The sequence below is a fragment of the Pinus tabuliformis genome, chromosome 7 (genome assembly GCF_031772625.1).
Source record: "Pinus tabuliformis cultivar Carrire ecotype Pingquan chromosome 7, CPIR1, whole genome shotgun sequence".
Classification (NCBI taxonomy): domain Eukaryota; kingdom Viridiplantae; phylum Streptophyta; class Pinopsida; order Pinales; family Pinaceae; genus Pinus; species Pinus tabuliformis.
In genome coordinates, this window is record NC_142293.1 from 491,462,954 (window position 1) to 491,476,826 (window position 13,873).

Genomic DNA, 13,873 nt, shown 5'->3' on the forward strand with positions numbered 1-13,873 from the left:
ACTTGTCATTGACAAGATTCCTAAGGAAATATCCATCGAGGGTCACCATCTGATAGGTATTATTTTCCAAAACTTCTTGTACTTAGGATGGACCAATCCAAATATTATCAATTCTATGCTTTCCTTTGTCTGCTCAGATTGAATCCCATTTCAACACTAAATCCGAAACTTGTGGGTCTGGCTCATGTGTTCTCTTAGAAAAAATGGATTTCATCTTCTATTGGTAGGCTTCAGTTTTTCTTAGAGTTTCCTCTCTTTGTTGTTGGACTTCTATCATTTGATAATTTTTCTTTTGCATTGGGCTAGTATCTGACTCCTCTTCCTGTAGCAACTTCATCACTGGTAGGTGACATTCATATGAAAGATTACATCTATATTGTATACCAATTGATAATGGGAGGTGTTGATAACTCTTTTAATGTTGATCCTATCTTCCCAGAGTGCATACTTGAGGTTGGCATCCCAACTCTTCTTATTCTTATCCAAAACCCTCTTGATGATTCTTACCAGATTTTTATTTGATGATCCTTCCAATCATTTCCTTGAGGATAATATCTTGTAGAATGTACCAATTCTATGTTATAAACTTGGAAGAACTGCAACATCTTGAATGAATTGAAATCTTGGGCGTTGTTTGTGATCAACCTTTTGGGACATCCAAGTATGGAGAGAATATTGTCTTCTAGGAAAGTGATAATAACCTTATCATCAACCTTGCAGGTTGGAATAGCTTCCACCCACTTATTGAAATAATCAGTGGCTGTCAGAAAGTACTTGTGTTGAGAGTTTGAGTTTGTTTGTATTTCTCCAATCAAATCTAACCCCCATTGCTGGAATGGATCTTGAACTTTGATAGGCTTCAATGGAAAAGATTTAAATTTTTGTTTGCCTAAGAATATAGGGTTCACAAAACTCTACAACAGGTCATTCCTCCTCTATCTAAAACCATCCTCACCTGTATGGATTCCCTATTTAACAATATATGACATTCTGGACAAGCCCTAACAACAACATTCCCGTCCTTAAAAATGGAAGGTCGGTAATAATCGATTCTCAAAATATTATTTATGTGACCTTCCATGCTTGATTTTCGCCACATACTCCTTGGTGGAATTCTGAAATGTACTCATGTGCTCGGTTTTCAATGACACAAGTCAGTTAGACGATAGCATTATCCTTCCAATACAAGCCCTCGTCAACAATTCAATACATAATTAATTTGAACTTCAAGTGTTGTAGGAAAAATATGATGTCATAATACCACATGGAATCTTGAAACTTCAAGAGTTCCTTTGAGAAGGGTTGTTGTGGATTCCTTCCATTCGATGGGAAGGGTTCTTATGGATTCCTTCCTATTAGAGTGAGAGGTTCTTATGGATTCTCTCTATGAGGAAGAAGAGGTTCTTGTGGATTCTCTTCATCCAAATTAGGAGGTTCTTGTGGATTCTCCTCTCCATGGATGTTACAAAGATCTTTATTAGTACACATCTCAAGCACAATGTGATTAGACTCTATGAACAATTTCATTAGACCTTGACCCTTTACAAGCTTTGTAGGCTTGATTTCCATCTCATATTCTTGTATCTTTACTATCCATTTTCCTTGCCTACCATCACTATTGGGTTGTGTAAGAATCTCTTTCACTATTGTTGATGGCACATATGCTACTACTTGGGAATGAAACTCATATTCTCAAAATTCCTTGAATGCTTTCACCATAGCATATGCCTACTTTTCCAGAATAATATATTTCAAATTTGCATCTCTCAAGGCACAAATAAAATTTTTTATGGTCTGTTCATACCCCTCTTCATTCTTTTGTAAAAGAACCATGGAAATGGTGTGCTTAAAAGCAAAAGAGGAAATTCATAACTCCTTTGAAAAATCTGGAATAGTTAGAACTAGGGCTTCGATAATGGCCTTCTTAATATGCTTGAAGGATGTACAGTCCTTGGGTGTCCATCTCACCTCGTTGTTATTTATGAGAATAATGTAATGTACTTGAGGAGCTCAACAAAGTTTGCAATAAATCTGCATAGAAACTTGATCTTTCATAAGAACGATTGTACTTCCTTCTTATTTCAAGGTAAAAAAAATCTTTGATATAGCCTCCACTCTTTCCGTATCAATCCTGACACCCTCCGTGGAAACTATATGTCCCAACAACTTTCCCTCTTGCAAGGCAAAGAATGATTTCTTTAGGTTCGACGAAAGACAAAACTTTTTGCATTTAAAAAAAGTTTGCCTCATATGATCTAAATGTTCTTCATCTAATTTGGAGAATAAATTCATGTCATCTAGGTAAATTATTATGAATGTTTCCCTTTCATTGAAAAATGCAATATCCATGGGTCTCTGAAAATTTGTTCCTGCATTCAACAATCTAAAAGGCATTTTTTCATTCATGAATGTGCCCCACGGTGTTGTGAATTTCGTCTCATCTTTGTCATTCAAGTGAATTTCTATCTGATTATAGCCTTAGAATCCATCCATCATTAATATTTTTTAGGCTTCTATCACTTTATAGAAATAAATGATCCATCTTGAGAAGTGGATAATTTTCCTTTAGAGAGCATCTATTCAGATTTATGAAATACACACATAATCTGATATCGTCATTCTTTTCTATGAATGGTGCAAGGTTTTCCACCCACTCTAAATATCTTAGTTGTACAATTCTATTCCCATCCAACAAATTCCTGATTTCCTTCTCTATTGTCAACAACAAAATTGGAATGAATCTTCTAAGTTTCTACACAAAGGGCTTAGAATTCTCTTTCAACGATATTCTATGTTAAATAATGGAAGTATCATAAGTTTTCAAGTCTTTGTAAATCCATGCAAACAAATATTTAAATTGCTTAAACAACTCAACATGCCTCTTCTTGCAATCAGGTTGCAAACACTTGGAGAATTTTACCTTATGTGGATTTTCTTTAGTGCCTAAATTGTGTTCCTCAATGTTCTTGGCCACCAGTTGAAACATGGGTCTAGTAAACACATCATTATGATCAAATATTTTATCAAGTGAGACTATCCCCTTTAGGATGAAGTTGTTCTTTAGTTGGATCACTTCACGACCTCCAATTTGGTTCAAAAAGTTGGAAATGGTTTCTTTTTATTCTTCCTCCTCCCAATTTGTCTCGAGAGGTTGATCTTAAAAATATATACTAATTGCGGAAAACTTGTCCACTAATTACAAAAACCTTCTTAGCTCTTGATCATCTTCGAAAACCTACAAATGATTAATGTTATCTGGGACAAAGGGCATATATTACATCTCCAGCTCATATTTCAACTTCTGCTTAGGTGGTGGTTTGAATGTATTAGTTGCTATTGGCAATGCGTCTGCATGCTAATTATCTTCCTTTTGCATAGTTGTGATGTTAAAAGCAACAAAATAGTTCTCAAAAATATCCCATACAACAATTGGATATGATTTGATTCAAGTATGTTTAGTGGTATACATGTTTCTTATTTGAAACACTACTAGTTCAGAATCACCAAAAGTCATAATGATTTTCACTCCCATTTTCTTGTCTATTTCTAACCCAAGAATCAATGGCTTGTACTCAATGAAATTGTTAGTGGAATCAAATTCTAGTTTAAATTGTAGGGAAATATTCTGACCCAAGGGAGGTACTGGAAGCACCCCTGATCTTGTTCCTTCCTTATTGTATGTTCCATCAAAGAACAATTTCCACACTAAATGCAACTCATGTGGTTGTTCAATTTCACTAGGTAGTGAATCAAATTCTATCATGGCTTCAGGGTTTATGGATAGGCTATCGCATCCCATCGAATATCCTATGGTATACACAGATAGGTTTTTAGATTTCTTTGCATTTCTTATGACATACAATAGTTTGGATTCCCGAAATAATATTCACTCTTGACCCCCGAATATGGGTATTATTGCATACAATAAATCCATTTATAGGGTTCCACCTAATTTCCCAACCTAGAACCTAGAAAGAAACATGCCATAAGAGACAGGGATATCGGATACCATTATGTCCATAACCAAGATTTTGTTAGGTATTTGAGTGAGGGAGACCACTAAATCTTTAATGAGACCAAGGCATTTCACTGTCCGAGAGTGAAATTAGTAAATGTCATGGTATGGTTTGGTGATATCTAATCCTAGTTCTAGCGTAACTAACTTGGGCATGAAATTATGTGATTCCCCCAAATCCAACATGAAATTATGAAGAAGTTTAGTATGAACATTTAACGTAATGTAAAAACAAGAAATTTTATCCTATTTCTTTTCCATGTGTGGTCCACATTCTATGTTTGGATGGTCTTCCTAGATGTTCAAAGTATCACTATGAGAAATTGGTTCGAAGGGGGTTATGAGCTTCTTTATGTGTGGTTGATACATTGGTTTTTGGAACAATTCTAGCAGTGGTATTGGGACCTTTATCTTGCTCAATTCCTATTTGAGGTTGAACAATGGGTTATGTTTCTTTTAATTTCCTTAGCTGGTTGGATTAGTGGTTGGGAAGGCATAGGGTCTTATGGTTTGTTGGCTTCCTAAGTTGAGTTTGGATTGGGATATTGAATATTCTTACCCTTTCTATGTGAAGGCCTTTGTGTGTTCTTTGAACTTTCCAGAGTTGAGTGATTGGTATCGTGGTTTGGTTCCAAATCAATTACAAGTACCGGAGTTTTAGTTTGATGACGTATCCCAATTGGTCTACCTAGTCTAGGACGTAAGTCATATTTCCTCTTGAGTTCCACCATCACTGAGTAAGTGATTCTTTGATATTAGTAAGGTGATACTTCATAATCATCATATGACTCATAACTCTCTTGTGATGTGAGGGAATTCGTATTATGATTTTCTATGATATAGATGGGGTTTTTATCTCCTACCAAGTTTATATCTTCATTTTGGATGTACTTGTCAGAAAAATCATTAGCTTGAAGGTTGATATCGCTTCTCACAAGGTTTGTATTGGTTTTTATTTTGACCTTCTTTCCCTACTCATCCGTTGAGGGTTGAACTACCTACAAATAAAAATGGGATTTCGAGGTGGCTAGTGTTGACTCTTTCTTGCCTCTTTTGACTCACATTTAGCAATGTTATTGAACAAATTTCTAATCAACCTATTCATTTTTTCAATCTTTACTTTAGATGGGTCTTTATTATAAGTAGGATGATCATGTTTGTCCTTTAATTTTTTCTTACCTCTTTCCTTATTCCCCACTTTTTCTTCCTCAATATCATAATTTTCATTTTTGACTTTTGTTCTTTATAGTTTTCCTATAACAATTAAGTTTACTTCTATTTCAACCACGTTTGATTGCATGCCTGCTAAGTTTATTGGTATCTTTTCCCTCAGAATGATAGAAAATTCATGCTCGAAGGCAACTGCATAACTTACCATGGAAAAAATGGGAGTAGGTTTTATCTCTTTTAGAATATTATTATAAAGCTTATTGAATCGCTTGGTAAACTCCTCTACATGTTCAAAAAGTATCTTCTTCACTATTGAGAACTTAGTGAGATAGTACTGGAAATCTTTCTTCTCACCCTATTCTGCATGAAATGTTCTTTCTAAATTTTCCCACATCCCCTTCTAGGGTCTTTACAAATAGTGTCATAACACATCTTCATATTCCACCGTAAAATTGTCAGTAAAGTCTTGGAAGGTGTTGATATGTTCTTCAACAATCTATTTCTTCTTGCCACTAAAAATGGGTAGCAACTTCAACTAATTTTCAGGCATGTCATGTAACACTCGAGGAAAAGCCAAAGAAGCATATCTGGTTGCTACCCAAACTAATGGCCAATTGCGTTGATTTTATTGGTTATGAGGTTGCCCTTTTCCATCCATGATGTGTTGTAAAATTACATCCCTAACATGGATGATATAGGAGTTATAGTTCTCTTAGTAGTTTGTGGAGTCACATGAGGCGCATATGAGGGTGGGGTTTTCAATTTGCGTGGAGGGCTGAGTAATTTAGAAAATTTGAGTATTAGCTGTGAGGGGAATATATCAGTATGGAAGATATTTGGACAAGCTAGTTGGGAAACTATTGTTGAATAGGGTTGAAACACATATTTCATTAAATTTGGAATTAAATGGTGGATCTAGAATTTCAAAATAACCAAAAATCTCAATATTAGTCACTGTCCTTGTAATAAAATATTTCCAAATTTAATGAAATATGTGTTTTGAGGTGTAGTGTCAGTCTTTTGACTCTCTGAAGGTTCTGTTTGTGAATTTCTGTTACATTGTTTGCAGGTGTAGATGAAATGTTTGGGATTAAAGACTGGAAGTGTGAGATTCTAATCTGGGTTGCTCTGGGTGTGCTTCTTCAAAGAAGCTAGAATGTGGATGTGGAGAATGATTTAACTAAGCTTTAGGTTGATTTTCATTGTTGTAGGTGGTGAGTATGATGATGACAATGTGTGAAGAGATAGTGAAACTATGAATAGTGGAGTCACCAAGTGGAATTCATAGTTAATAATTTCAGATCTTGTCCACCAATTTTTTTTGATAAAATATCATTTCACCCAGAGAATTAATTCAAATCGTCCCTAGCAATGGCACTGTGAGATATAGGGACCTAGAGTCACACTATGTTGTGCTATAGTGTAGAGCCTGGGAACATCTAAGTGTGATCCTAGTTTGTTGTTATGATTATGGTTTTCTGTTGAAATTTTGCATGTGAGTTCTTCTATTGTTATTTCTAAATTTGTCGAATCTATTTATACATTCTTCCAGCCTAATGTTCTAGCTTGTTTATTCTTGGTTTCAAACTTCAACAAGAAAATAAAGATGATGAGAGTTGCAACAAATTGGATCACATATTAATTCTAATTTCTGTGAATGTTCTTTGTGGAATGATTGTATAATTCTTCCTTAAATCCTATTGATGTTTTATGTGTTTAATTTATTTTTAAGTGTCATGCACTTTATTTTCCCCATAAAGTTGCCACAAGAAAGTAAAGGGATGTGAAAAATTACTTTCAACCATTAGAATCAGTCTCTAAGTCTCTACTTGTGTATGTGTATTCCTATGTTAAATGCACTGAAATTACTTATAATCTAACTGATATTTATTATGCATTTGAAAATTTGAACATCACATGCATTCAACATTCATCATGGGTTTCATCCAAGAAAGTACAAAATGTTGATGGTAAATTATATTCAAAATAAATTTCAATTGTTGTTTTAAAAATTAAAACTCTTTGAGAATACGGGTAGAGTCAAATATATCAACCATTAAAAACAATTTTTATTAGGCAAGATTTCCACCATTTTTAGTTGGAGAATTCATGAGCTTTGGGTTTGGCATAAGAAACTGATTTTTTTTTTTTTAAGAAGGTGAAAAGTGGAGAAGAAAATTTAACAAATTCAAAAGAGAAATTAAGAATCCCTTTAAACTTGTTAAAAATAAAATGGGTATCTTAGGAAAGAATTAAGCCACAAGAAAACATAAAATTTTTGAAATTTTCCTTTTCATTAAAATACTTGTAAACCCATCAAAGAATTCAATATAAAGTTCAACAAATTTGATAAATATTGCAAAAATTGAAGCAAACAATCATAATGATTACATAATTCACTTCAATTTAAAAATCCCATTTTAGACTCATAACAAATTAGGTCCACAACATGTTTTTCCATGAAAATCCTTGAAATTGTAATAATCTTGTGAAAACCCTCAAAATAGAAGGTAGGTTCATAGAATTACATGTAAAATATGAACATATAACCCAAAAATCACTTCAAAATCCCTTAACAACTTCAAAACTCCTAGCAAATGCTATAGAAAATTTGGCAGAGTCTCCCATACACCAGAAGATTTCTTCCGCTTGAAAATACAAAATGAGGCATATATTTAGGCACTCAAGGCCCGATAAAGTACCCCAAACCACTAGTGGTATTTAGAAAACCATGAAGAATCTTTACAAAATGTGAGTTGTATTGTAACAAACTTCTTCTAGAAGTTTTTGGAAAATTCTGTTAGCTGTAGGGTGGGTCCCTTTGGATTTTCCTGTAGTGGCTTCTCCATCTCTCTCTTGGTTATAAACTAGGTCTCATCTCTCTTTCCTGGGCGTTGCCTAAACTAGGCACTAATTTGGTTGGGCCACCAATGGTGCCAGTATGATGTCGTTGCCCATTGTTGAGGTCATTCCTAATATTGTGCTTGCTACTATGGTGGAGGGTTTGAGTTGGAACCCACCTCTATTGACACTACCTGTAACAATGGTGTAAAACCACTTTGAATGGCCCAATTATATAAGTACATGAGTGTCTTCCATTCCTTACCATATGGAATATCACATGCCCATGCATCTATGGTAGTTCCTTCGAGGTTGGTGATGGCCTCATATCCATTCTGCCTCATTCCTTAAAAATATTATTGAGTGTAAACAAAATTTCAAAATGGTCATCATGAAATTTCACAATTTCTTTTCCGTGAAAGGCATAACCCTTTTCTCTGAAGCCCTTGTGATATTCTTTAATTTTAATTAGGCTTTTCATGAAGGATTCCTTGGGATATATATCCCCATTATTGTCGAAGAAGGTTGGAAATATCTTCCGATAGAGCATTTCACATTTCTATTTAAAGCTTTCTATTTTTTCCATTAGTGCATATATCTCCTCCTCGAATAGCATCACTAATTAGTGATTTCTTATCATTGGGTTAACCATTTCTAGCCATCAGAAAATAAAATGTCAAATTCATGAGCTCATCCAAAACAACAACATCTAACCAAGCCCCTCACCTCCTGGGAGTATAATTGTGTTGGTGCAAAATAAGGATGGGACATGGAGACTCTGTATTGATTATAGGTACCTAAACAGAATCATTGTCAAGAATATATACTCGATTCCTCGGATTAAATATTTTCTTGACCAACTTAAGGGCATGAAGATCTTTAGTGAGATTGTTCTGAAGTCAGGGTACCACCAGGTTCTAATTGAATATAGTAATGTATGGAAGACATTGTTCAAACTTAAATAAGGCCTTTTGATTGATTGATCATGCCCCTTCTCCTAACTAATGCTTCAATAATCTTTATGAGGATGATGCATGATATCTTGTGGTTGTTGATAAACTCTTTTGTGTTTGTATATTTGGATGACATCGTCATGTTTAGTAGGACCTAGACAAAACATTTGTAGTACATTCAATACGTCTTGAGAACCTTGAGGAAACACATGTTTTATGACACCCTCGAGAAGTGTTAATTTGGCATGTAGATAATTAAATATTTGGTATATACTGTGGATGAACATGGGGTGCATGTGGACCTAGCCAAGATGCAAGTAATTTAGGATTGACTAGCCTTAACTCTAGTAATGCTTTGTAGCTTCTTAGGCCTTGCTAACTTCTATTGACGGTTTGTGTTGGGATCCTCTCATATTTCTTGACCCTTAAGTCAAGTAATGAAGGTTGGAGAAAACAAAATTTCCTAGCCCATGTCCTAATATAAAGAAATCAAGGATATGAAACATCACCTTTTCTCTAAGCTAGTTTTCATCCTCGCACACTACAAAAATTGTTTGAGGTTAAGATAGATGCCTCTGACTGTGCTATCATTGTAGTCCTCACTCAGTAAGGACATGTGTTGGCCTATCATAGGGAAACACTCTATGATATTATCCATAAATATCACACCTATGACAAGAAGATTACTCCATCATGCAGGGATGCTAATAATGGAAGGATTATATTTTAGGGAAGGAGACGATCATCCACACTAATAACAAACATATACAATTGATGTAGACACAAGGGAAGTTATAGAATTAACACCATAAAAAATGGTCCACATACCTTTATCAATTCCAATTGACATCAAATACAAGAAGGGTAGCACCAATCATGCTAAAAAATTCCTTAGTTAGCCCCTAATTGTTGCACTAACCACAATTCTTAACTCTTGTGGGCATGAGACCTTTAGGTGGTCAAAATTATATAATGACTTTGACTTTGCTACCACGTACTAGATGTTCATCACAAGAAAATAAGTTATATACTTCCATCCCCAAGATGCACTCTTATGCTACCTAGGCCACCTTTGTATTCCTTCAAGTGAGAATGCCAAGTTGATATAGGAGGAACATCATAGTCGAGTAGTAGGGAACTTTGGTGTGGAAAAGATAGCTGCAGTACTTCAAAAGTATTTCTACTGGCTAAATTTTTGATAGGATGTCCACCGATATATTAGATCATGCACTACTTGTGCCAGTGCTAAACCAACCGTCAAAAAGCAGGGGTTGTACACTATTCTACTTATAGTAGATAAGCCTTGGGAATGAGTCTCCATGGATTACATGTTAGGTTTTCCATCCATCAAATATGGTAATGATTGCATGTTTTTGGTTTTCAAATGATACCCTAAAATTACCATTTTAGCACCATGCAAGAATAATATCACCACTGAAGCCACTACTAATCTCTTTTTTGAGCATGTTTGGGTTCATTTTGGGCTACCTGAAACCATTAATTGAGATAGGGACAATAAGTTATATAGCACCTCCTAGTCTAGCCTATGGTCTCTAATGGAAACCAAATTAACCAAATTGAATGATTTTCATCCCCAAATATATGGATAAATAGAAGTGGTCAACATCGTTATTGTGCATAAATTGTGCATGTAGAACTCCAAGTGTCCACGCACATGGTATGAAATCGTTCCATATCTTCAACATAGTTAGAATAGATCCCTCCATAGATTTATTGGCCATAATAAATTTTAGGTGTGCTTTTGGTTCTAACCATTGGAGATAATTGATGTAGTTATGTCCATTTCATCTTCACCAACAGAGTCCTCCAATGCCTAGGTGAAGGCAGATAGAGCATCCAAATTTGTTGAAAGGGTCCAGCACCTTCAACAACAAGTTCATGATATCTTGCACAAATCCAATTCCAAGTACAAGTAGCGACATGACCAACATAAGGTTCCTCATAAGTTTCAAGTTGGTGATAAGGTTTGGTTGCATTTATAGAAAGAGTGCCTCATAGGCCCCATAGGAAGCTTAGAACACTCTAATATGGGCCTTACAGAATCATAAATATTGTGGGTGAAAATGATTTGGAATTGAGTATTCCCCCTTTCCTAGACTCATGTTAGATCCGCACTTAAGATAGATCTATGTTGATTTATAAAAACCAATATGTTTAAATCTATATATTCAAATTATGAAGAAGTTGGACAAAATTCTAACTTGAAACTTCAAGTTGGACAATCTATAATTCGAATGTTATAAAAAAAAATTAATAGTAAATAAATTGTTCCATTTATACATTTTAAATAATAAATCAAATCCATTATTTCATCTAAAAATTTAATAAATTAAAAAAATAAAATTTTTATTAACAAATCCAATACCAAAATACTAAAACATAGAAGAGTTCAAACAATATCACTTATAGATCCGTACTTAAAATGGATCTATACTGATTTATAAGAACCAATATGTTTAAATTATCTATATATTCAAATTATGAAAAAGTTAGACAAACTTCCAACTTGAAACTTCAAATTCGACAAATCTAGTAACTTACTATAATTTAAATGTTATAAAAAATTTAATATTAAATAAACAATTGCATTATACACTTTAAATAATAAATAAAATCCATTATTCACCTAAAAATTTAACAAATAAAAAAATTAAAATTTGTATTAACAAATTCAATACGAAAATATTAAAACATAAGAGAGTTCAGACAACATCGCTTATAGCCTATAGCTAAAGCACTCCCCAAATATCAAACCACGTCCAAGTGTGCATTGCTATCTAATTCATTTTTTTAAATGTGATTCATTGTATTAATTTGGTACTAGTTAAATCCACAAATAACATTTATTTTTTAATGTGATTTATTGTATTAATTTGGTAATAATTAAATTCACAAATAACATTTATTTGTTATTGTAGATAACTGTTTTATAGATAATACTCTCCAAATGCCCATCACAATCTAATTGTGAATTTGTTTTTTTTACATGGTTTACTATACCAATCCAACTAATATCTAACCACAGTCCATAGCTATCTGATACCATTTTTCTTTTATTTATGTGGTTCACTATACCAATCTAGTACCAGCTCCGTCCATAAACCACATCTATATCTTACTATTCCAAAAAATCAATATAAATAAACAAACATCATAGCCAAAACTTCCAAAAAAATCACTATCCCTCGAAATTCATTATCCCCACCACATGACTTACACTTGCTGGACACCTAATTCATTATCTGGACTTTGTTTTTCCAGTCCACTGCAGAGTGGGCGTTCCTCTTGCTTATCACGTTCTCGTACGTATTCTTCACTGCTCTCAACATGTTGGCGGGAGAAAATATGTTCTCACGACGGCGCATTCGGCCACCCCTTGAGGTTCGGTTTGGACTCGAGTTCCTCACTTGGATTGTTCTCAGTCTCCCTCTTACCGGATGTTGGGCTCCTCTTTCCTGCACAAGTATCTGGTATCTGCATCGATCTCTGGCCGTGAATCGGAAGAAAACATATGGTATGACGCCCGTGTAGGTCTCCATGTTTACCCACAATTATTTGTGGGTGCTTATTATAGCAGGCAGTCCATAGTGTTAACATGATATGGAGGTCTGTCGTCGTTCAATCGCCTTTTCTGCGTGGGAAGCACGCAGTTTTGAACTCATTAATAAAAAATTGAACGAGTACGTGAGTGCCAGCCGATGCAGTCGGATCTCCACGGACAACGTCAGAATCAAAGGCTTTCCGCTAACATTATTTGGCTATATTACTATATTTAGTCCCTTCCCAAATGGTTCTGGAAATTAAAATAATAACACAGTGCCATGGTTCATGCGGTTGACTTCATTGGAAACTCCGGCCGCTTATCTTCATATCTTACAACGTGACATGATGTACCTCTCTCAACGATTTTTCAATTGCTGATCCAGAAGAAACACCATCAAATCAGCGATTAATTCCGTTGACTTCATTGGAAATTGCACAGAGATTACACATCGTGACATGATGTAAATCTACAAGGAATTTTCGTTAATAATTTGGACGAAAAACAGAATATATGGGTGCTGTAATGCTATGTTTTATAAGGTCGTGAGATGCCCTCACGTCATTAGATAGGTCGTTCAGTTATATAATATTATTCTTATTTAAGACACCGGTTTAGCCAAAAATGAATAAGTATTTTTTATTTTGTATTTAGTTCTGCTTTATCCAAAACTGTATAAATACTTTTTATTTGTATTTTTTTCTCCCTCCTAGTTATTGGGAAGAAATAGTGTTAGCGATTATAGTGATTGAGAGCATGGTTTACTTTTCTATTTTACCCAATTTAATTTTAAGGAATATGTTTGGTTTACCTCATTTAATTTTAAGGAATATAAATCAGGAATGTATTTGGTTTATTGTGATGAGTTTCGAAGAGTAGGTGTTTTCATTTATGTGAAGTTTTGATTTTTATTATATCATAAATTATTTGGATATAAGTTTGGTGTTACAGTGGTAATTGGAATAATTGATTCTAGACTTTTATCAAATTATTTTAACATGTTCTCTATTTACCATGATTAAAAATTGTTTTGTTTCTTTAATAATATAACGGTAAATTATGTTAGATATTATTTTTTGGGTATTAGGCCATGCAATGAGTGTTAAGTGGACTATTCAAAAATCATGAGAAATTAGTCAGTTATAACTACCTCTCATGGAAATGGTCATAGATGAATGACTTACTTAACGCAGTTGAATCCCAAAAAATGATATTTAATATAATGCATTGCGAAAATCACCAATACTTAATTCAAAAGAGTGAAGGGAACTCTAATTGAATGGTTCATGAGCCACAATACTTGCTAAGGTTTTGCAAATGGGGTAGCAAGCT